At 43.1% G+C, this 24,998-nt stretch overlaps 1 long non-coding RNA gene across 2 annotated transcripts in view; it reads right to left on the reverse strand.

Moving 5' to 3' along the window:
* LOC122200157 overlaps positions 1 to 24,998 on the reverse strand; it is a 73,918-nt gene that overhangs the window by 33,482 nt on the left and 15,438 nt on the right. For both annotated transcript variants that reach the window (XR_006193739.1, XR_006193740.1), the window contains exons 2-4: positions 19,000 to 19,050; positions 15,632 to 15,878; positions 15,310 to 15,434 (exon numbers count right to left, since the gene is read on the reverse strand). This is a non-coding gene — a long non-coding RNA (uncharacterized LOC122200157). The remainder of the gene's footprint in view (positions 1 to 15,309; positions 15,435 to 15,631; positions 15,879 to 18,999; positions 19,051 to 24,998) is intronic.

Genomic DNA, 24,998 nt, shown 5'->3' on the forward strand with positions numbered 1-24,998 from the left:
TGCATAAAGGGTTAAGTTCATGTGCCTTCCAAGTCCTGACTTTCCCCTTCTCCGCCATCTGCCTCTTCCCTATAAAATTCTTGCATACCTACTCCATGCCCTGTCTACCTGCAGGGCTGGAACAATACATCACTGGACTGATGTAACTACCCCTCCACATTGGGCACCCGGCGTTAATTCAGTGAGTGCTTTAATCCGAAGTCCCCTGAACTAGCAAGCTATCGCTGCTACTCATCCCACCTCTTTACAACGTTTTAAAACAACACTGCAGCGGAGGCAAGAACAGGTCGTCTGGTCCACCCTCCTGCCTCAAAGAAATCCTGCCCTAAGATCAAATAAAATTCAGTCACATGACAGGAGTCACTTTTGCCCCCACCATTATGAGACGTCTACTGGTTACTGTCAGCCTTAGGAAGCACCCTGTGCTATTCTAATACAGGATGCACACATCCTAAAAGGACAGGCTGGAGCACAGAGCGTCAGAGCCTCGGGGGTAGCGGGGAGCCCACAGGCTCTGCAGTCACAGAGACACATCTCATAACTGGTGTATGAGCTTCCTTCCTAGATGGTTTCCTCATCTATAAAATGGGGATAATAATAGTACCAACCTCACAAGTTCTTGAGATGCTTGTAGAAGATGAAAAAGTTAAACTACCTCATACACTGTAGGAGCCAACAATGCCAGTGCTTCCCTTCCTAAAGAATTTAGGACAGTTGATTGCTTATTCCTATTTTTAAAGATCTCCAAGGAAGGAGAAACCATAGCATCCCTTGGTAGCTAGTGCCAGTGTTTCACAACCCACTTAGATGATGTGTGAATATAGCACAGAGGCCCACATCCAAGGAGCCTGGCAGAGGCTGGGAGGCATGCCAAGCAGCTTGCTGGACCGCTACCCAATCCTATCCCTTCCCCCGCCATTGCCTCCTAAATATATATATTAGCTTAGCCATCCTTCACGGGCCAACCTCCTTTTGGAAACCCTGTCTGATAATCTCCTGGTTTGAAATGTTTTCGGTCTTCTAACCACTATAACACCTGTTGGCTGTAACATGCTCCAGCCATTTATGAAGAACAGGGCTGGTACTGTAACTATTTAATCGTGTAATTGGTTAATTCAATAAATATATATCAAATGCCCACCTGAATTGCCAGATAACATCCTAGGCACTGGGCATACAGCAATGAATAAAACAGATGAGGTCCCTGCCTTCATGAAATTCACATTCTAGCAAGAAGGAAGTTGATAGAAATTAAGTAAGGAGTGGGGCGCCTGGGTGGCTCAGTCGGTTAAGCGGCCGACTTCAGCTCAGGTCATGATCTCACAGCCCGTGAGTTCGAGCCCCGCGTCGGGCTCTGTGCTGACAGCTCAGAGCCTCGAGCCTGTTTCGGATTCTGTGTCTCCCTCCCTCTGATCCTCCCCCGCTCATGCTCTGTCTCTCTCTGTCTCAAAAATAAATAAATGTTAAAAAAAATTAAAAAAAAAAAAAAAAAAAAAGAAATTAAGTAAGGAGTATGTCAGTTGATCAAAAGCGCACTGGAGGAAATTAGAACAGGGTTGAGGATGGGTGACCATTCTTTGTAAAAAGGAATGGCAGGCCCACCTCATACTAACTCCCTCTCATTCCCTGTGCCCCTAGGCAGGCTTCCCCAGTTCGCCACATTCCTTCGAGCCCCAGGACCTTTGCACACTCCTCTTGTCTGGAATGCTTGTCCCTCCCTACCTCACCCGGTTAGCTCTTTTTGATGAGGTGATATTTGAGCAGAGACTGGAAGGAAGGTAGGACACTACATACATGTGCTTGGTTTCTCTAGGAATATATGCTCCTGGAGGGTAAAAGAAGGCAGCGGGGAGTAGTGGTTAGAAATGTTAACTCCTGGGGCACCTGGGTGGCTCAGTCGGTTAAGCGTCCAACTTTGGCTCAGGTCATGATCTCGCCGTCCATGAGTTCGGCCCCCACATCGGAGCCTTTTTGTGTGCTTTTTATAAAACAAACAAACACACTTAAAGAAAGACATTAAATGAGATAGTGTAGATAAAAATGCCTACTATCTCACGATCATTTTAAAATTAGTTTTCTTGGGGTGCCAGGGTGGCTCAGTCGGTTAAGCTTCTGACTTCGCCTCAGGTCATGATCTCATGGACTGTGGGTTCGGGTCAGGCTCTGTGCTGACAGCTCAGAGCCTGGAGCCTGTTTCAGATTCTGTGTCTCCCTCTCTCTCTGCCCCTCCCCCACTCACGCTCTGTCTCTGTCTCTGAAAAATGAATCAACCTTAAAAAAATTAAAAAAAAAAAAGGAAAAAAAAAGAAATGCTAACTCCTGGGGTGCCTGGGTGGCTCAGTCGGTTGAGCTTCCAACTTCAGCTCAGGTCATGATCTCACAGTTCGTGGGTTCGAGCTCCACATCGGGCCCTGTGCTGACAGCTCAGAGCCTGGAAACTGCTTCGGATTCTATGTCTCCCTCTCTCTCCCTGCCCTTCACCACTCGTACTGTCTCTCTGTTTCTCAAAAATAAACATTAAAAAGATTCTTTTTAAAAGAAAACGAAATAAATGCTAACCCTTGAGTTAGATCAATGGGCTCAAACCCCTGTTCACTCACCCCAGTTGTGTGACAAGTTCCTAACTTCCCCAAGTCTCGGTCTCCTGGGAAATGGAGACAGAACAGTATTTATCTCACAGGAATATTGTAAGGATTCAATAAAGTCATGAATGTACAGTGCTGGGCATCAAAGATGGATTTGCCTTGAAGGTAATGAAACTTCAGGGGTTTACCCACCCCTCCCCCCCCCCCCCCACATATACACACACTTGCATGAGCCCCTTGCAACGCCCTTAGAGGGGCCTGGTAATGAGTTTACATGATCATGTGTTTTTGTAAAATATGTTAACAACAATTGGTTAAGACAACTGTCTCTTTCCACTTTGACTTCCCTTCTGTCATACTTCTCACGTCAGATGGCATTGGAAAGGACATGGGCCTCTTGCATTCATGATTCAGATGGTGAACCCAACCATCTTCCCCGAGAGGTGAGGAGACTGGCCTTCCCAGGATGTGGTCAGGTTCACCATCTGAGGATCGTTCCAGAGTGTGGAGAGCTGTGGGCAGGTGCTGATGGAGCCCACATACCACTGCCCCACACCTGGAGAAGGAGGCTTTAGGGAACAAGACAGCACACCCCATGGAACCCCCAACTCTAAAGCCTCATGCTGAGACCTCAGGACCCTCTGGGGACTTCCTGAGTCTTCATCCAGAGCCAGCCCCAGCGTCTGGCAGTTCTTAAACTGAAAAGCTCTTGAAATCTACACCCAGCATGGGAATAAGCTGGTTTCCCCCTCCTAAGGGCTGAAAACAGCTCATGACCATCTTCCAAAGGAAAACCTTCTCCCTACTTGAAAGCAGTTATAAAATCACATCTCGGCCTTTTATTTCCCAGCCAAGTGATGCCAGTTACTAATAGCAGAAGGAAAGAACGTGACTCATTCACGTTCTAGTTCTGATGGCTGATTGCCATAAATTCCCTGGTCCCTAGGGCTCACCGCGCCTCTCTTTTGTGACCATTCTCCACAGTCATCGCCCAGAAAGTCACCCTTTCCTCTTGGTTTCCTCCAGGAGACTTCTAGAAAGACATCTTAAGGCCCATCATTCCATTTGTAAGATCACACTGAGTCCCTCTGCCCATCTCCCAAACAGACTCAGGGGAAGACTTGATTTTAGCATCTTCCCGTGTATTTGTGTGTATACAGGCACACTTATTTCTAGAATCAGAGAATCTTTGTCTACCCTCATCTGCCTCTGTTCCTACCCACCATCCTCTCCTGCCTTCCCTGGAGTTTGTTTCCCATTCATAAACTCAGCAGGTTCACCATCACTCAAAATACACAACAGCAACAGCAGCATATGTTAGCTGGGTTATCTCCCTGAAGGGACATTGTGCTCATGACCCCCTGAGCCCCCAGCTCCCAAAAGGTCAAGGCCTCAGCATTCTCTCCACTCTCCTGCCCACCCCCCCAAAATCAGAACAGGACCTCCAAACTCACAGGAGCGACTCCCCTTTTACTGAGGGGAGGAGGGAGAAGAACTTTGGCTGACTTTTAAATCATTGTCCTAATATATTGAACTTATAGCCCAACCATGTTAGGACACATATCACTTTAAAAGTGTGACTATGTCTTGTTGACGATGCGAGGCTGCTTACAGTAATAACTTCCCCCTAACTTTCTGGAACGGTCTCAATATCTGGGCATTTTTTTAATGGAGACAGTTTGTTAAGTGTGTAATTAAATGTGATTGGAATGTATAGCTTTTATATACTTAAAAAAAAAAATAAGGAGGGGTGGGGGTAGAATGTCCTTTCTCAGACCATGGGCCCTGATTTGGGATTCAGAAAACCTGATCCCTGTAACAGTAGAACACTACATCCTCAGGTTCAGCAGCTTTGCTGGTGGATTCAAGAGGCTGAGGCTCGGGTGGAGAGTGTGAAAATACTTTGAAAAGACCTTTCACTATCCAGATGCAAGCATTTATCATCATCATCATATCATCATTATTAGCAATAATAAGTGCATCAGGGGGAGCTTTTCAAATGCAAATCTAATCACATTGTGCCTTTCATCCAAGGCCTCCCACTGCTGTTAGGACAGAAGCCAGAGCATACCCCAGGCCTCCAGGCCCTTCATGGCATTTTTGTAGGAAGAATGGCAGGGCCTGGCTCTTGCCCACCTCATACCGGCTCCCTCTCATTCCCTGTGCCCCATGCAGGCCTTCTCTCAGCTTGAATTTGCTGCACTCCTTCCAGCCCCAGGACCTTTGCACACTCCTGATGTCTGGAATATTTGTCCCTCCCTAGCTCACTTGGTTAGCCCTCTCTTTTTGTCCCAATATCATACATCCTCAAGGAAGCTTTCTCTACCTTTCCTGACTGGGTAAATCCTTCCCTTCTACATCCTCACAGAATCATGTTCAGCCATCCATCTATTTATTAATTCATAGTTATTGAGTGTCTACTATGTGCCAGACAGCATTCTGGAGGTGAGGAATATAATGGTGAACAAAGAAGTCCCAAGGGAGCTTCCACTCTAACAGAAGAAGAGGCAATAAGCAAACAAACACATACACACCTACTAGAACATCAGGCCGTGGTAAGTGCTGTGAGGAAGAGAAGGCTGGGTAAGGATTAATGTGGTGGCAGGAGCAGAGGTAAGCACTTCAGATAAGGGCAGTGGAGAAGATGACACTTTCTGAACAGATGACACTTAAAATGAGGCTTCAGTGAAATGAGGGAACAAACCATGAAGAGGTGAATGGAAAGACGAGTTCAGACAAAAGGAACAGCAAGGACAAAAGTCCTGGGGCGGGAATGAACTTAGTAAGTCCAAAGAACAGCAGAAAGCCAATGTGGCTACAATTGAGAGAGCAAATTGGGAAGGTACGACATGAGGCTGGAGGATATTTAGACAAGTCTTTTGAGGAATTTTGCTACAACAAGGAGCAGGGAAACACATGAGCATTCTGGAGGGTGTTTCTGTTTGGGTTTTTACTCTGTTTTAAGATGGGAAGCATTGCCATATAGTTGTGTGCTAAAAGGAATGTTCCAGTAGGAAGGATGACATTGGTGATTCACAAGAGAGAGATCACTGCAACCAGTCCTCCAATAAATGAGGAGGAATGGGGTCCAGGGTCCAGGTGGAGAGCTTGGCGCTCCACATGCACGGGGACAATTTGTAATCTGCGACAGGAGAGGGCACAGCACATACATATTGATGCTGGAGGCTGGTCAGTTTAGTGGTGGATAATGAGCATTCTGATGGCCTCTGTTTTCTCAGTGAATAGGAAGATGAGATCATCAGCTGAGAACTAGGCAGGAGAAGGGCACTGAGGCTGGAGAAAAGAGGAGAAGGTACAAATAGCCACCTTGGAGGGTGGCAGACTGACTGGGGACGGTAGTAGGATCGCTGGGCAGTGCTGAGGCAATCCACTTATTTGAGGACTTAAATGTAAAACAAGACCTGTCTGTGCAGTTGCTACTGTTTTCTCCAGCCATGTTCCTGTGACCAGGGGCAAGTACAAAAGAGGTGCTCCACAGGGTTTAACCAGGGTTGGGGTTTGGGTAGGTGGACACAGGGAGCATGGGCATTATGGAACAATCACAATACTAGGCCATAGAGTCTAGGTTGGGTGAGGAGGAAAGGAGGACCTATGTGGTGAAGGACAGGAAAATATGGTAGAGGGTCAGGGGATTGAAGACCTCAATAGGTGGGAGAATCGTTGGAACGGTAGTCCTAGGATCACTGAGCTGGGAAGATCCATGGTGATGATCTGAATGGGATGGTTGGAATGGAAACTTTAGAGGTTCTGTACTTGTGGCAAGGTCTGTGTGTGACTATGGCTGCGGTGCAGAGGAGGAGAGGATGATGGTATTGAAACATCAAGAAACAAGAGGCAGGGTAACAGATGGTCATCTACATGGGTCTTAGGGTCACCACAGACAATGGCACGAGTGGAGGTACAGAGAAAGTCAGTGAGCCCGGTGGTCAAATTACCAATGAACACATGAGCAGGAGGTAGGTAGAGAGCACAAGAGATGGTCTGATGACAGGTGCTTGCATTTTTTGTGTTTATATGATTATTTTATTAATGTTGATTTACGCACTACCCTGTACGCACCACTAAGGGTAGGGACCACGTCTGCTTGCATTCACCACATTATCACATTGAGCTCCTAGCTCAATGCCTAGCACAGAACAGGTACTTAATAAAAACTTGTTGAACAAATGAATGAATGAACAAATACTAGTCTCTGGAATTGAAGGGGAGAGGGTGAGAGGCATTGATCCAATAATTTGCTCCTTTCTCTTCCCATTAAAGTCCTCAGCATAGTGCTTATTTTCAGAAATTTCAGTCAATGGTCACTCAACTGACATTCGTGAAATACCTGTTAAGTGCCAGGTGCCGTGCTGCATGCTTCAAAGAGAATTAAGACATGGGTGCAGCTCTCAGAAATCTCAAAGTATATCCAGGTGAATTCATGAATAAATCACGTTAATACAAGGTGAATAGAGCAATGATAGAGAGAGATATGAGCAAAATGCTCCAGGGACACAGAAGCTGACTGCCTTGGGGGGAGAAGGGAAGGCTGTGGGTACAGATAATATCTGGAGAATGAAGATGGTCAGCTACCAACACAAGTGGATGTTAGGTGAAGGACCAGCCTGTCCACAGGTATCAAGGATGAGAAAAGCTTAGCAAACAGAAGTCTGATGAAGACTAGCAGATAAGCTAAAATGTCATCTGGCCCTGATATTTAAGGTCAGCTCGTTGCAACCAGCATGCTAACTAATTCAGTGGAGAAAGAATAGTATTGTTTTTAATTTTTAAAAATGTACTTATTTGTTTTTGAGAGAGTGAGCGAGAGCACGCATAAGCATGTGCACGCAAGAGCAAGGGAGGGGCCGAGAGAGAGGGAGAGAATCCCAAGCAGGCTCTGCAGGGCTCGATCTCCCGAGAAAGAATAGTCTTTTTAACAAATGGTGCAGGGACAACCGGACATCCACATGGAAATGAATGAAGTTAGACTCCCACCTCACACCACATACGAAAGGAAATTCAACATGGATCAAAGACCTGAATGCAAGCATTAAAACGAAAACTCTTAGAAGAAAACCCAGGTGCAGGGCACCTGGGTGTCTCAGTCAGTTAAGTGTCTCAGTCAGTTAAGTGTCTGACTCTTGGTTTTGGCTCAGGTCATGATCTTGTGTTTAGGGGCATTGAGCCCCGTGTTGGGCTCCGAGCTGACAGCATGGAGCCTGCTTGGGATTCTCTTTCTCTCTGCCCATCCCTTGCTCTCTCTCCACCCCCCCCCCACCTCAAAATAAATAAATAAACTTAAAAAAAAAAAAGAAGAAAACCTAGGTGCACATCTTCATCATCTTGGATCAGGCAATGGTTTGTTTATTAGCTGTGACACCAAAAGCAGAAAAGAAAAGATAGATAAATTGAATTTCAAATTTAAACTTTTGTGTTTTGGGGCACCTGGGTGGCTCAGCCGGGTAAGCATCCGACTTCGGCTTAGGTCATGATGTCGCAGTTTGTGAGTTTGAGCCCTGCTTCGGGCTCTATGCTGACGGGCCTGGAGCCTGCTTCAGATTCTATGTCTCCCTCTCTCTCGGTCCCCCCACTCACGCTCTCTCTCTCTCTCTCAAAAATAAATAAACATTAAAAAAAACTTTTAAACTTTTGTGTTTTAAAGGAGACCATCAAACTAAAAAGACAACCCACAGAATGGGAGAAAATATTTGCAAATTAATATCTGATAAGAGACTGGAATATACAAAGATCAGTTACAACTCAACAGTGAAAAGACAAACAACCTTACATTTTAAAATGGGCAAAAGACTTAAATAGATATTTCCCCAAAGAAATGACCAAATAAGTACATGAAAAATTTCATATCACTACTCATTACGGAAATACAAATCAAAACCACAATGAGATGCCACTTTATGCCCACTAAAATGGCTACAATAATAAAGACAGACATTATCAAGTGTCGGTGGGGATGTGGAGAAATTGAAACCCTCATACAGTGTTGGTAGGAATGTAAAATACGGTAGCTGCTTTGAAAACAGTCCCTCAAAAAGTTAAACATAGACTTACCACATGACCCATCAATTCCACTCCTATACATATACCCAAGAGAACTGAAAACATAATCACACAAATACCTGTACATGAATGTTCACAGCAGCAAGAATTACAATAGCCAAAATGTGAGAACAACTAAAATGCCCATCAATTGATAAATGAATAAACAAAATGTGGTATGTCCATACAATGAAATGTTATTTGGCAATTAAGAGGAATGAAGTATTGACATGGGCTACAACACAGATGAACTCCGAAGCATTATGCTAAATGAAAGAACCAGATGCAAAAGACCACATCCTCTATGCTTCTATTTGTATGAAATGTCCAGAATAGACAAATTAATAGAAATCCAAAGTAGATTAATGATGGGAAAAGGGGGGAATGGGGAATGACTGCTAATTGGTACAGGCTTTCTTTTGGGGTTGATAAAAATGTTCTGGAATTAGGTCGTACAACTTAGTGAATATACTAAAAACCACTGCGGTGTACAAATTAAAAGGTGAATTTTATGGTATGCGAATTATAGCTCAATTTTTTTTAAATGTCATCCAGGGTCCCTGTGTCAATTAGGCCATAGTAAGGTATGTGGGTTAAATCCTGCAGGCAATGGGGGATGTGTGTGTGTGTGTGTGTGTGTGTGTGTGTGTGTGTGTGTGTGTCTACTCTTCTTCCACTGTAGTTGGAAAAGCAGGAAGGTGAAATCAACAAAAAAATTCCTACAGTGCTATCACCACGGGGCAATCAGTATGAATGGTTTGCTGTATTTCCTTATACTCTCATTTGTGGTTGTAGTGAGATCATGTTTTATGTACAATTTGATATGCTGCTCTTTTTTTCAGTTATCATAAACTTATTCTAAGCAGTATTTAAAACTAAATTTTCTTACCTAATTATAATAGTTATTTATGGTAGAAACTTCGGAAAATATAGAAAATTATAAAAAAAAAGAAAATTAAAGTCATCCATAATCCCACCAGTTAGAAATAATCATTACAGACATTTTAGTGTATTTTATTTTGTCTTTTTTCTATGAGTAAATGTCATTTTTAATAGCTGTATAATAGGCCATCCAGTATCATAGATTACTTTTATTGTAATATAGTTAGGCTCTTTCCAGTTTCTCTCCATATAAATAATGATGTAATAAATATCTTTGTTCATGAAGCTTTTTCATAGATGGGGTTATTTCCTCAGCTTCTCAAAAGTAGAATTACTAGTCAAAGACTGAATATGTTTAAGCTTTTATGATGTATCCTTAAATTGCATTCTAAAATGATTCAACAAATTGCATTTCTATTAGCAATAAATGAGATTGCCGGTTTCACAGCATCCTCATCAGCATTGAGGATCATACTTTTTAAAATTCTCCTTTTTAAAAAATTTTTTCATTCTAATAGAGGTTTCATAAGAAAGACAGTGGCATGCTCAGGTTTGAATTTTAGATAATAGAGCAGTTGGGCATGAAAGAAGTGGGTGAGTGCTGGTGTGGCAGCCAATTAGGGAAATGCTGCACTAGTCGCACTAGCAAAGGAAATAAAACGACACTGTCAGGCAGTGAGGATAGGCTTAAAGACATTTAAGATTAGAAGGACAGTTCTTTTTAATTTTTTTTAAACATTTATTTTTGAGAGAGAGAGCATGAGCGGCGGAGGGTCAGAGAGACAGGGAGACACAGAATCTGAAGCAGGCTCCAGGCTCTGAGCTGTCAGCACAGAGCCCAACGTGGGGCTCGAACTCATGGACCGTGAGATCGTGACCTGAGCCGAAGTCGGATGCCCACTTGAGCCACCCAGGCGCCCCAAGACATTTCTAAGAAAGGATAGGTTGGATGCGTGCCAGATCCAAAAGTGGCAGGAAGGAAGGAAGAGGTGTCAAGTTTGACTCCAAAATCTCTACCTTTGGAGGTAGAGTGGAGGGCGATAGCTGTAGCTGAGGCAGGGAAAAAGGGAAGGAGGAGCAGATTTAGAAGGAAAAGGAAGCTTTCTGACTGCAACATGTTATTTTGGGTGACTTCCAGAGTTACAGGTGGATATCAACATATCCATTAACAACATGAGTCTGAAGCTCGGAAGAAAGGACAGCACTGGGGTTAGTAAAAGTTTGGGAACTGTCCGCATGTAAATGGTAATGAATGAGATCAATGAGGGAATGCCAGGGAATACCTACATTTCTAAGACAGAAAGAGGAATGAGTGAAGGAGGAAGGGTTACTTAGGAAGCAGAAGGGGAACCCACAGACACTGGTGCAAAATGCCAGGAGAGGGAGAGGTTCAAGGAGAGAGAATCGTCAACAGTGTCAGATGCGTCCAATCCTACAAGAGTCACGAGTCACAGAGGAAGGCCGAAGAGGGGGCCTGGAGAGTGGGCAGTTGGGGGGTGGAGGTGTCAGGAAGGTGTGAGAGAGGACAGTAGACTCACTGGGAAGTCATTCTCCTTAAATTTTTCTCTCTCCTTTCATCAGGGCAGGAGCTGGTCAGTGATTCCACTCTTTCCTGCCCACCAGAGTGGATTTGTAGTACAAATGGAAGCTGAGAAAGAGGGTGGGAGACAGGGCTCTGAGTCCTGGCTCTTAATCCCGGACATCTGATCCAGGCTTGACCCGTGATCTCTTTACCCATAACACGAAGGGATTGGTGAGTAAAAGGGTGCCTGAAGCTGGCCTTGGTTCAGTGCAGGTCTACGGTGAAATGAGGAAAATAAAGCCAACATAGTATGTTTTCATGAAGGGAGTTAACTTCATGAAGTATAAAAGTCTGTCCTTTATTCTGAGATTATGTCTTTCCTACCTTTTATAGTAAGCTGTCATTTCTTTTGTGAAATTATGGTAGATGGTAGCTGGGTTTTTCTCCTGGATGTTTCTTTCCCATGTCTTCATTTAGCAAGTAAGAAGTTGGTAACTCTCTGTTGGCCCACCAAATCAGTTTGGTGATGTTACTAACTTATGAATTGGAAAAGTGTAGGAATTAGTGGCCTAGATTATTTATTTATTTATTTATTTATTTATTTATTTATTTAATTGAGAGCAGGGAGGGGCAGAGAGAGGGAAAGAGAGAGAGAATCCCATGCAGGCTCTGCACGGTCAGCACAGAGCCAAATGTGGGGCTCAAACTCACAAACTGTGAGGTCATGACCTGAGCTAAAATCTAGAGTCAGGTACTTAACCAACTGAGCCAGCCAGGTACCCCCTAGACATTTTTTAAGGCTCTCATCTATAAAACCCTGAAATCCTAGCCCTCTGGAGATAGTCCTAAGAAGGAAAATATAATGGTATAATGTAGGGTGGAGCTAGCTACCACTAATGTAACCCCACCTTCCAGTAAAAGGGCTTTGAGTCTGGGCCTTGGCCCTGAGATGCTGTGTTTCTGGTCCCTCTTTATCCTGCAGTCTTCGTGTGCTCTGCAAGTCTGGTAACCCAGAGCCCCAGCCATAGTCACTGCTACTCCTTCCCCAGCAGCCAGGTTCTCCTGGTGTTTTATCCCAGCTCAGAGCCAGGCTCCTGCACAAAGATGTTCAGTAAGTAGTTGTTGAATAAGTGAAAAAATGAGTTCCTATTTTATCTATGAAGAAATTATTACTTTTTTTCTTTTTTTTAACATTTATTTATTTTTCGATAGAGAGAGAGTACGAGCAGGGGAGGGGCAGAGAGAGAGGGAGACACAGAATCCGAAGCAGACTGCAGGCTCTGAACTGACAGCACAGAGTCCGACACGGGGCTCAAACTCACGGACCCTGAGATCATGACCTGAGCTGAAGTTGGATGCTTAACCGACTGAGCCACCCAGGCGCCCCATATGTCTTTTTTTCTTTAAGGAGGCTCCATGCCCAGCATGGGGCTTGAACTCATGACCCACATAACTATGAGAGTCATGTGCTCTCATAGATTAATGGAACAGAATAGAGAATACAGAATGGACCCACAAACGTATGGCCAGCTAATCTTTGACAAAGCAAGAAAGAATACCCAATGGAAAAAACAGTCTCTTCAAATGGTGCTGGGCAAACTGGACAGCGACATGCAGAAGAATGAACCTGGATCACTTTCTTACACCATACACAAAAATAAACTCAAAATGTATGAAAGACCTAAATATAAGACAGGAAAAAATCAAAATCCTAGAGGAGAAAACAGGCAACAACCTCTTTGACCTCAGCTGCAGCAACTTCTTACTTGACATGTCTCCAGAGGCAAGCGAACAAAAGCAAAACTGAACTATTGGGACCTCACCAAGATAAAAAGCTTCTGCACAGCAAAGGAAACAATCAACAAAACTAAAAGGCAACTGATGGAATGGGAGAAGCTATTTGCAAATGACATATCAGATAATGGGTTAGTATCCAAAATCTATAAAGAACATATCAAACTCAACACCCAAAAAACAAATAATCCAGTAAAGAAATGGGCAAAAGGCATGAACAGACACTTCTCCAAAGAAGACATCCAGATGGCTAACAGACACATGAAAAAATGCTCAACATCACTCATCATCAGGGAAATACAAATCAAAACCACAATGAGATACCACCTCACACCTGTCAGGATGCTAAAATTAACAACTCTGGCAACAACAGATGTTGGCAAGGATGCAGAGAAAGGGGAACCCTTTTTGCACTGCTGGTGGGAATGCAAGCTGGTGCAGCCACTCTGGAAAACAGTATGGAGTTTCCTCAAAAAATTAAAAATAGAACTACCCTATGACCCAGAAATTGCACTACTAGGTACTTACTCAAAGGATACAGAAGTGCTGATTCAAAGGGGCACATGCACCCCAATGTTTATAGCAGCACTATCGACAATAGTCCAAGTACGGAAAGAGCCCATGTGCCCCTCAAGTGATGAATGGATAAAAAAGATGAGGTATATATACACAGTGGAATATTACTCAGCAATCAAAAAGAATGAAATCTTGCCATTTGCAACAATGTGGATGGAACTAGAGTGTATTATGCTAAGTGAAATAAGTCAATCAGAGAAAGACAAATATATGATTTCACTCATATGTGGAATTTAAGATGCAAAACAGATGAACATAGGGAAGGGAAGCAAAGATAATATAAAAAACAGAGAGAGAGACAAACCATAAGAGACTCTTAAACATAAAGAATAAACTGAGGGTTGCTGTTGGGGTGTTGGGTGGGGGGATGGGCTAAGAGGGAGTGATGGGCATTAAGGAAGACACTTGTTGGAATGAGCACTGGGTGTTATATATAAGTGATGAATCAATAAATTCCATTCCTGAAATCACTATTACACTGTATGTTAACTAACTTGGATTGAAATTTTAAAAAGAGAGAGAGAGCGAGTCATGTGCTCTACTGATTGAGCCAGCCAGCAGCCCCTATCCATGAGGAAGCTAACTTATCCCCTTCCTTAATCTCCCCAAAGACAGGGATGTGTACCCCCAGTGTCTAACAGCTGTCTTGTGGGTGCACAGGGAATATTTGAGATGAGTTTTTTTCTAACACCAAGTGGCTAACATGCGGCAGAAACTAAATTTGAACCCAAATCGTTTAACCCCAGTCCACTGCTCTCTCTTCCCCACCATTGCCACATGGTAGACATCCATCACCAGCAGGGGTGAGGTCTGTGAGCAAGACGACCTCTCCAGACCTCCTCACATCAAACTCAGGGAGAAGGCTAAGCCTGAGCCAGGTCTTAACCTCGAGTGGAGATTTTATTCTGTTCACACGGGCTGATGAAGGAGGGGTGCATACAAGAGTTGCAAAGCTTCAAAACTTCACTTTTATCTTTCTCAAAGTAACGATTGCTCTTAGTTTAAGGAGTTAAATTTTGCTAAATACACCTTTAATGAAAATCAGCTCCTCTTCACCCCAGAGGCCACCATGATCACTCATTTGCATATTTTTTCTGGTGTTTACCTTCATAACTCTAAAGGACAAACTTAGATGCTATGTCTCCATCTGTCGAGTTCCCCATCAACTATTGGCCAGCCTGATGAAGGAGGAGTTTGCTTTTCTAAAGTAGTACCTGTTCCCCTCTCATGCTCAAGGTGGTTATAATTCTTGCTTACGTTAACACTTAATGTTGACCTTATTATGATTATATCATTTTTCCTCACTTGAGCTAGTGTACCAAGATATGCTTCTCTTCTTGGACAACTTTTTGTTTACCCCGAAGTTAATAATTACCTCTTTTTTTTTTTTTTCCCACTTGCTTAGTATTCTGGATACCAAGCAATTATTTTTCTCAGGCCTTCTAACAGCACTTTGACATTTCCTCAAACCAAGCAATTCAGATCATCTCTACTCATTCTGTTTTTTCTCACAGACCTCCCTAACTGCTTTTTCCTTCCACTGTACTGGTTGTTTCCATTGACCAGCACCTCGAATCCTAGAAGCTTCCTTCGCCACTCTCCTGATTTAGACCCTCTGAATCCCATGTCACCTTCTAGCTTGGTTTATTCCGAGAAAAATAATGCTGCGTTATCTAAAAATGTCTTTACCTCCCTTCAACTTTTCATTGATAATTGAACTGAACACAGAATTACAGGTTGGGATCATTTTCAAAATCCTCAGGATTTTGATAGCTTGCTCTATTTTCTTCCAGCTTCTGATGTTTTCATTGAGCATTATGAGGCCATTCTGATTGCTGATCCTTTGTAAAAACAAAAACAAAAACAAAAACAAAAACAAAACAAGAAACCTACCTTGTGTCTTGGGAAGTTTTTAGGATTTTTTTTCTTCATCTCTAGGGCTCTAAAATTTCACAGCGATATGCCTCAGTGGGGTCTTTTTCTGTCATCGTGCTTGGCACCCAGTGGACCCTGTCAAACTAGAAATTCATAACCTTCAGTTCTGGGGAAAATGTTCCTATTACTTATTTTCATAATGTTCTCCCTTCCATTTTTCTGTTCTCTCTGATATTAGGCAGAGTGAGGGGTAGAGAGCAGTGGAAGTTTCTGTCCAGGGGAAGTCTCTCTGATGAAGTGACATCTGAGCAGAAATCTGAATGAGCATTGCCTCATTTACCGGAAGAAAGTTCCTGACATCTTCCTTGTCAGGAAGCTTTGTTCACATGCCTGGTGATCTTCGGCTGAGGACCTACACTGAGAGGGAGGCACTACAGGCTGATGGAGGGCTCTGTGTGTGACTTGGGGCTTGTCAACTGGTGGAGTTCACTGTTAGGTGCTCTGGTGGCACACTAGCTTTTTCACGGGGCAGCTCCTTCCTCTGGGATTGCTTAGTTTTTCCAGAGAAGAATCTTCCAGTCTCCTGCCTGGAGGTGGTGAGAGAGGGAAGAGGTGGGGGTAGGGGGTGGAGCGAAGGGGATGTCACCGCTCATTCACCCATTCCTACCGAATTTAATTCATCATGAAGTTTCACCCTCACTCCTCCTTCTGTGACTCCCTGAAATGCCTGGGCCTTTCTGGGATTCTGTTAGGCAAGCTTTTTGACTTCTTGTGGGCATTTTTCCCTGCAGGGTTTGAGTACCTGCTCCTACCGTCCTTTTTCTTGTCCACTGATGTCTCTTTGCCCATTCTCCTTGTCCATTTAAACGGGATTTTAAGAGAACTTGCAAGTAAACGTGTATTCAACCCAGTGTGTTTAACCAGAGCATAAGATACCCTGTGAAACAAATTCTTGCAAACTGATAAGGCTAAGAATTCTTCTTCTTCTTCTTCTTTTTTTTTTTTTAAGAAAAAGAAAACCCTTGCAGAGTTTCCCTCCTGTAGTGAGAGCACTGTACTTGACAATCATAGAATTTTATGGGTGAAGTGACCTCAGACATTATGTACTCTCACCACCTCATTTTACAGATGTAGAAAACGAAACCCAGACAGCATAAGTAACTCACCCAAAGTCACAGAGTAGAGAAATCTAAGGAGTCCCTCTATTTTCCACTTGTAATCCTACGCCATTCCCACTACCATTCAGCCTTCCCAGAAAAGCCCCTCAGGCAACAGAAAGATTTTCCTCTTGATGGGGCTTCCAAAGCAAATGCCTTTTTGCTCTCTGGGCCAATCTGACCCTGATCGGTCCCATCTGGAGAAGAACCATGACAATGAACTAGACATTGTTTCTTAGCAAGACCGGGAGTGCTCCTGGCATATTAAACTGAGATCATTTCTTAAAGGACAGAGTCAGGATAACAAATCCACCTTAAAATAAACCTCAAGTCAAATTACCAATTAACACCTAAATGTATTTAAGCAGAAATAAGTTTAATCGTCTAATTAATTTTTCACCAATTAAGTCCATTTTTACATGTTGCATTTTACACTGCCTTGGCAATGAAAGTAATTGGATTCCTTTATAACCACTTTCCACTTCCTGGTTTGCTAAGTAGTTCAATGCTATTGTCTGTCTACAGAAAATATAAATCCCCCCAAACTGGCCACATTGCAACTTCAGGAAGTTCATAAAGTACTCCTTTTGGGAGTAGCTGCGAAGATGACAAGATATGATATCATGGAGTGGGAAATGTGCCTGTGGTAGGCAGCCTCCAACGTGGCCCCTGGGGTTCCCTGCCTCCTGGCGCCCACACTCTTGTGCACTCCCCTGCCCTGGAGTGTAGGCTGGCCTGGTGACTCACTCTTAAGGAGTAGAACGTGGCAGAACTGATGGGATGTTACTACGGAGATAAGGTTATGACTTCCAACTTAGTTGTTACCCCTCCCCACCCTCGTCCCTCCCCCTCCCTTGACCTTTCTTTTTCTTTCCCAGGTCACTGACTCTGGATAAAACTGTGTCCTGAGCAACCCCACAGAAAGGCCCACTTGCCAAGGAGCCAAAGCCTCTGGCCAAAAGCCCCTTGAGTGAGCTTGGAGATGGCACCTCCTGCCCTGGAGACTGCAGTCCCTGGCAGGGGCCTGAGAGCAACCTCCTGAGAAACCCTGAGCCAGACCCCCCGAGCTAAGCCATTCACAGACTCCGACCTTTACCAGCTTTGGGCGATAATACATATTTACTGTTCTAAGCTGCTACATTTGGGGATAATTTATTATACACAACAGTGGAGGAGACCTAGGTATGGGTTCTGACTTTTCAACTTCTTTGCAAAGCCATCTTGTATGTGTCCCTTCACTTCTCTTGATTATGCCTGTTACCTCTTCTGTGAAATGGGGGTACAGACCACACCTACCCCACGGAGTTGCTGAGGGGTTCAAGGAAAAGAAGACTAATTTTAATATTTTTTTAAGTTTTTTTCAACGTTTATTTATTTTTGAGAGACAGAGAGAAGCAGAGAGTGAGCAGGGGTGGGGCACAGAAAGAGGGAGACACAGATTCTGAAGCAGGCTCCAGGCTCTGAGCTGTCAGCACAGAGCCTGACCCGAACCCACAATCCATGAGATCATGACCTGAGGCGAAGTCAGAAGCTTAACCAACCAGGCCACGCTGGCACCCCAAGGAAACTAATTTTAAAATGATTGTGAGATAGTAGGAATTTTTATCTACACTATCTCATTTAATGTCTTTCTTAAGTGTGTTTGTTTGTTTTATAAACAGCACACAAAAAATAAAATCTTCGATCTGGTCTATCTATCTCTCTATCTATCAGGTTTAAAGATAGAGAAGAACATTCAAAAGTATCATTTAATGTCTTTCAAATGGGAAAAAAAAACACATGTGAAGCATATCCAGTAAATTGGAAAACCATACTCGTATCATTAGAGCCAATTCGTTTTATGATTTATTAAAACACTGTTTAACCAAACATCGAGCTTGGATCAACCTTAAATAAACCATATGCCTTTTAGAACTGATGGGTTTTAATTAGTTTTTTAATTAGCATGTGAGAAGTTTGTAAACCTGTTAGTTTTGCTATCTAAATCCGAAGAATAAACTTTATAAGATTCTCACAAGAGGAGCTCTTCAGGGCCAAGGTTAAGGCCCATGGACCCCCTCAAATGAATATGGCCCAAGCATAACTCTCTTCCACAACCCCCCCAGGCCAGCCCTCATTACTGACCCCAAACTCTTCCTGCTGTCCAACCTGGAAACCCAGTCACCTACCCAAAATCCTCCCCTTCCACTCCTCACCCCACATCGTATCACCAATTCTACTTCAGAAACATTTCTTCCTCTCCACTCCTGTGCTGCCATTTTAGTTCATATTCATCTCTTCCACAGTGAACCATTAATGCAATTAATATTGTAATTCTAATAGTATACATGAAATATATTACACATAACTATAATATCATAATAAATATTAACAAATCCCATTTATTGACAGTGCACTATGTTTCACAAGTTCAACTCTGAGCTGATGATGAGACTTATAGGCCCCCTGTAAGCGGAGCTAACAGGTTGCTTCATTCAGCTCCGCAACAGCTATGCAAGATGGAAGGTTAAGAATAGGCTGCCTTAGTCTAAATCTCAGCTTTTCCACTTACTCAGTGCCTTTGGACAAGTTCCTTAACTTCTCTGTGCTTCAATTTTCTCACCTGGAAAACAAGGATAAATAGTAGCACTTACCCCATAAGGATTAAGAATATTTTAAATGCATAGAACAGTGCCTGGCAGTCAAAAAATGTTAGCTATTATTATTTTGGGTCCATATCATGTTTTCTCCAACACCTGTATCTCTCTAGGACAAACTATCCTTTCCAGAGCAGTCTGATTCTTCTTCTAAGGAGCCATTTGACCATGTCAGTCCCTTAGCATGGAACGTCAGGGACATAGGCCTTAGCATGGTCCAGCTGTCTAGCTCACCTCCCTGGCCCTCAGCTTCTACTTCTCCCCACCCCCTTCCCCATGCTCATTCCCCACTTAATGTCTCACCATTCCTAAAACATGCCCCTCTGAACTTAACTTTGTGTCTCCCCGCCAAGACAAATGAGGTACAGTGAAGAGATAGGCTCACTCAAGGGGTGGCAAAGGACAGCACCCAAGATGGCGGCTGGATGCTCCCACCTCTCTTTCAAACTCTGTAAGGATTAGAGACCGAAGAGCACTGGGACTTAAGTCCTTCTATGTGGCAGGGATAGCGCAGGCCTTAAAATAGCTGGGATGTTTGCTACCAAGAAAAGTCACATGAAAAGAAAACGAAGTAGGCCTTTTCCTACCTTCCCTGGGAGCACAGAACTGCCTCGGCTACCATCAGGAAAAAGAGAAGAAAGGAAGAAAGAAAGAGCTTGGACTTTAAAGTGAGCCCACGTCTAAATCCTGGCTCTCCCTCTGGAAACAAACACGTACCCTCACTTTCTTTGGCTGGGAAATAAGAATGATAATGGTTCCTTTGCAAAGTTGATGTGAGGATTCCATGAGAAAACGTATGTAAAAGTACCCAGTACATCACGCGGGCTCTAAATTAAAGGCTACCTTCCCATTTTCTCCTGAACTGTTGTCCGTGCCTGTAAAGGTCTCCCTGTTCACCCCACCCTGGTGGGTGCCTGGTGAACTCCTACCCAATCCTCAAGTCCCAGGCTCAATGCCATCCTTCCAGAGAAGTCATCCTCCCTGGTCTTCTCAGGCAGAGTTCATGACTCCCGCCACTGTCTCCCCCTGAACTGGGGACTCCTCCAGAACATGAATCACTGCTCAAACTCCTTTGGATCCTTAGCCTGGCATCATTCAAAAATAAATGTCTGTGGGGTAGTGTTCCATGATTTCCTTATGAAAATAAAGACTTCTTAGATGCCTTAAAATATTTTCTTTACAGTATTCTTTGTAACAGAGAAAATTTGGAAGCAATATACATGTCTAATAATTAGAGGTTATGTAAATTATGGTTAATCCTCAAAATGTGGTTTGCTGCCATTAAAATCATCTTACAGAAATGTACTGTTGACATTAAAAAAAATGTTCTCAATATACATTGTGAGGGAAAGAAGCAGGTTTCAAAACAGTACTATGTACAGAATGATCCCATTTTGTGACAAAAATATAAATGTTTATGTATGCATAAAAAAGGTCTGGAAGGACCCAGTGGTTGTCTCTGGGTGGGTGGAATTTGCATGTTTCTTTTCCTTCCTTATGCTTATATGTATTTTGTGATTTTTCTATAATGAGCATAAATTACTTTTGTAGTAAGAAAAAAATTTTTTAACTACCAAAATTGTTTTTCTGATTGTAATGCATTTTCATTGTAGAAAATTTGGAAAGTCTGAAAACTATAAAAAAGAAAAGATAATTACGCATGTTGTTCTACCAAGAGAGTCTATTAACATTCTAGTATATTTCTTTCTAGTGTTTTTTGTTAATGTACGTATGAATTTTTTAAACTACTTGAGATCAAACTGATCTACAGTTTAATGTCCTGAAATTTTTTATTATTACTATGAATATTTTCAAAAATTATTACAAATTCTAAATACTAGATGTCTGGCAAAGGGCTAGAGAAATCAGCTATCCTAGGAGGGAAACAACTAAAAAGAGGGTTAATGGCCTCCCAAGTACAGCATAAGCATTTTAAAGACTTTCCTAGGCCCTAGAGAGGCCTTACATTGTTTAAAACACTTTAACATATTCCATAAGAACAATTTTAACTACAAAATTTTTGAAGGGGCCTTTTATAACTTTTGCTATTGAAACTGGCTAAACATACTCATTTAATTACAACTGGTGAACAACTCACTTAATTTATAATTGGCTATAATTTCTCAGTAACTATTGTACATATTTGGGAACTCTTGCAAAGTGAGAAAAATCCAACCTGCAAATTGTTTTCAAACACAAAGAAACAGTAAATTTCAACAATTAATAATGTTAACATGGTGTTACATTTAATAGGTTTTTAATTAAACATTTCTTGATTTTACAGTTTCCTTTTCACATTTTGGAGCCAATAACTTTTTTTGGATTTCAAACTTTTTCCTAGGCCCTGAAAAAGTACCTAGGCCTTGAGTTCTGTGTCTCTCCTGCCTCGCTGAGGAAAATGCCCTGGCTGAGTCCCCTCGGCCAGTGGGCAGTCAAGACAGACAGATGTTAGAAACTGTCAGCAAGGACAGGAGCCACTGCAAAGACCAGCAGCAGGAAAGGCCAATTTATCCACCAGAGTCGTTTTTTTCTGTGCCAACCTCCAGACAGAAAGTAGGAAATTTTGGACAAAGGATTCCTGCACAAATAGATTTTTGCTTCTCAAGTACAGAAAGTAAACTGGGGAAGGAGAAGAGAAGGAGGGTGAGGCAGAAAAGGAAGAATGAGGGAGGGAGGGAGGAAGAAAGGAAGGCTACCATTCATTAGTTGTTTATTATTACTCCGTGCTGAGCTAAGTGACTTACGTATTTCATTCAATACTCATGACAATCCTATGAGATGAAGACTATTCTCACTCTCATTTTACGGTAAGGTTCCTAAGGCTGAGCCTGGCTAACTCATTGCCCCAAGGTCACACAGCTAGAAAGTGCTGGCCCAAGACTGTCCGACCCCAAAGCCTGTGTATTAGCCCCTATACCATATGGCCTCTCCAAACGCACCTGCCCTATCCGGCCCTCCTACTTCCAGAAGAACAGAATTTAAAGCTGGAAAAACCCCATGAGACCAGCTCACCCTTCTTGTCTCTACTTTTGTCATAGCACTGCTCCCAAGGAAAATCTTGCTCCCTGTCGGCATGCTGCTGAGCCAGGCACTCCCGTGGCCCAGGGGCACTGTGCCTGGCCTAGAAAATGTGCTCAGGAGATGTTGGCTGAATTAATAAATTAAATAAGTCTCTCATTTTGTTGAGAAGGAAGACCAGAGAAGGAAATCTGAGGGACCACACAGTCCAGGTAAAACCCACTCACAGTGACTCAGCAAGGCAGTGGTGGCCGACTCTGGATGAGAATCCCAACCCGTGCTTTCTGCACTATTTAACCGAAATTTACACAGGACTTTCCTCTTTCTTTTATGCCACGTCCTTCTTACAACAACCATGTGTCATATGTGTCGTATGTGATCAAATCTAAGACCATCCGTAGGACACGCTATTATTTTATGTTACAATAAGAGAGAAAAAAATGGAACAACACTGTCAAGCATCCTTGAGAGACACCCATCAACCAAAAGATGTATGCCTACCATGTGAAAAATGTGTGATGTTATCCACGTTTCAGAGATGTGGAACGGAGGCTCAGAGGAACAAAGTGGCAAGTCTTGGTCACAAACCTACTAAGGGCCAGACATCTGTGATCCAAACCAGTCCAGGGCTCTCTCTACAATTGTCCCTCAAGGCACTATGATTTGATGACTGGGTTTTGGGGGGCAGGAGGGTGGAAAAGCTATTTAAATGAGCATCTTCATTCAACTGGTGACATGGCTCCTTCCCCACTAGATTATAAGCATGACACCTGACAGCTGTTTTCCCAGCACCTAGCACTGTGGCTAGCACAGAGCAAGCCCTCAAAACATATTGGGGCACCAGGGTGGCCCAGTCGGTTAAGCGTCTGACTCTTGACTTCCGCTCAGGTCATGATTTCATGGTTTCGTGGGTTCAAGCCCTGAGTCAGATTCTGTGCACTGCCCTTGCCATGCAGAGCCTGCCTAGGTTTCTCCCTCCCTCTCTCTCTCTCTCTCTCTCTGCGCCCCTCCCCTACTCACACTCTGTCTCTCTCGAAATAAACACATAAACTTAAAAATATACATATCTAAGACATGGAAAGGGTTCACACTATGAGGCACACCAGAAGTGCAGAAAACATGGGCCTAAGTTAGAAGTCCACTACCTTGGGGCAGTCCTATGCTGCTGATATCCCAGGCAAGGGGAAAGGCAAGTGCAGAATGGCAGTGGGGTGGGGCAGGAGCCCAGGACTTCCGATGCATCCTGACACAGACAGACCTGATCAGAATCCCAGCTTTGCCAACTACTAGCTGTGGGACCTTGGGTAAGTTACTGACTCTCACTCAGTCTCTTTTTCCTTGTTGGTAAAATAGGAAAAACGCAGTTCTGCCGATCTCTTGAGATGGTGTGAGAATTCAACAAGAAAACAAAAGTAAAAAGCTTAGCATGGTGCCTGGCACCTGGCAAACAATCCATCACAGCTAAAGCCAGGTAAAGGAAGAAATATTGGTCTTATGCCATTTTGAACAGAATCACACCAGCTGGAGGGCGGGGGATTTCATAATTGGGAACCCTCAGCCTCAGACTGGCCATAGAAACAGACAGTCCTGCAGGAAAAGACCTCCCACCCACTTTTTCAAGATCAAATACACAAAATAAGAAATGAGAATTGAGAAATCACCATAGACACTAAATGAACTAAAAGAATCCTAAGCACTCACCTGGGTGAACCTAAAGCAAAAATGGTTAAACCCTGCATAGAATAGATGATTTTCTTTTTTTTTTTTTTAAGTTTATTTATTTTTGGAACAGAGAGAGACAGAGCATGAATGGGGGAGGGTCAGAGAGAGAAGGAGACACAGAATCTGAAACAGGCTCCAGGCTCCGAGCTGTCAGCACAGAGCCCGACGCAGGGCTCGAACTCATGGACCGCGAGATCATGACCTGAGCCGAAGTCGGCCGCTCAACCAACTGAGCCACCCAGGCGCCCCTAAGCCACCCAGGTGCCCCAGATTTTCTAGGAAAATAGAAAATATTACAGCCAATTCCAGAGAACTTTTAAAGATACAGTCAAGAAAGAAAGAAAGAAAGAAAGAAAGAAAGAAAGAAAGAAAGAAAGAAAGAAAGAAAGAAAGAAAGAAAGAAAACCTGAAACCTATTAAATACCGCAGAAGACATTGAGAATGTTTTCAAAGAGCTATACCCCAAAAAAGTGTCAGGTCCAGATGGTTTCATGGGTGAATTCTACCTGCTATTTAAATTGTTCCAGAGCAAAGAGAAAGCAGGAAAACTTCCAAATTCTTTTTATGAAGCCAACATAACAGTGCATGAAACCTGACAAAAAGGACACAATAAAAGAAAAGAAAGATGTTGGAAAGCTGCCTCTGCAAATCTGTAAACAGTGCAAACATCTCCCTAAGAGTCAGGAGCAAAAGAAAGATTTCCACTAACACCATCATTATTTAACATTGTTCTGGAAGTACTGGCCTGTGCAATTATACAACAAGGGAAAAAAAACCCAAGAAGTATAAAAACAGGAAAGAACAAAGTAAAATTATCATTATTTTTAGATGATATGGCTGTAAATCTAGAAAATGCAAGATAACTCCCTCAAGAATTATCAATAAAATTATTTCATATCAATACAATAAGGTAAACTGATTATATGATAAACAAAAGTGAGTAGCTTTTTTTTTAAAGTTTATTTTTGAGAGAGAGAGAGAGAGAGAGAGAGAGAGAGAGCGCGCACACAAGCTGGGGAAGGGCAGAGAGAGAGAGAATTCCAAGCAGGCTGTATACACTACCAGCAAAGAGCCTGATGTGGGGCTTGAACTCCCTAACAGTGAGATCACAACCTGAGCAGAAATCAAGAGTCTGACACTTAACTGACTGAGCCACCCAGGCACCCTGTGAGTA

This window comes from Panthera leo, chromosome D1 (assembly GCF_018350215.1).
Source record: "Panthera leo isolate Ple1 chromosome D1, P.leo_Ple1_pat1.1, whole genome shotgun sequence".
Lineage (NCBI taxonomy): Eukaryota > Metazoa > Chordata > Mammalia > Carnivora > Felidae > Panthera > Panthera leo.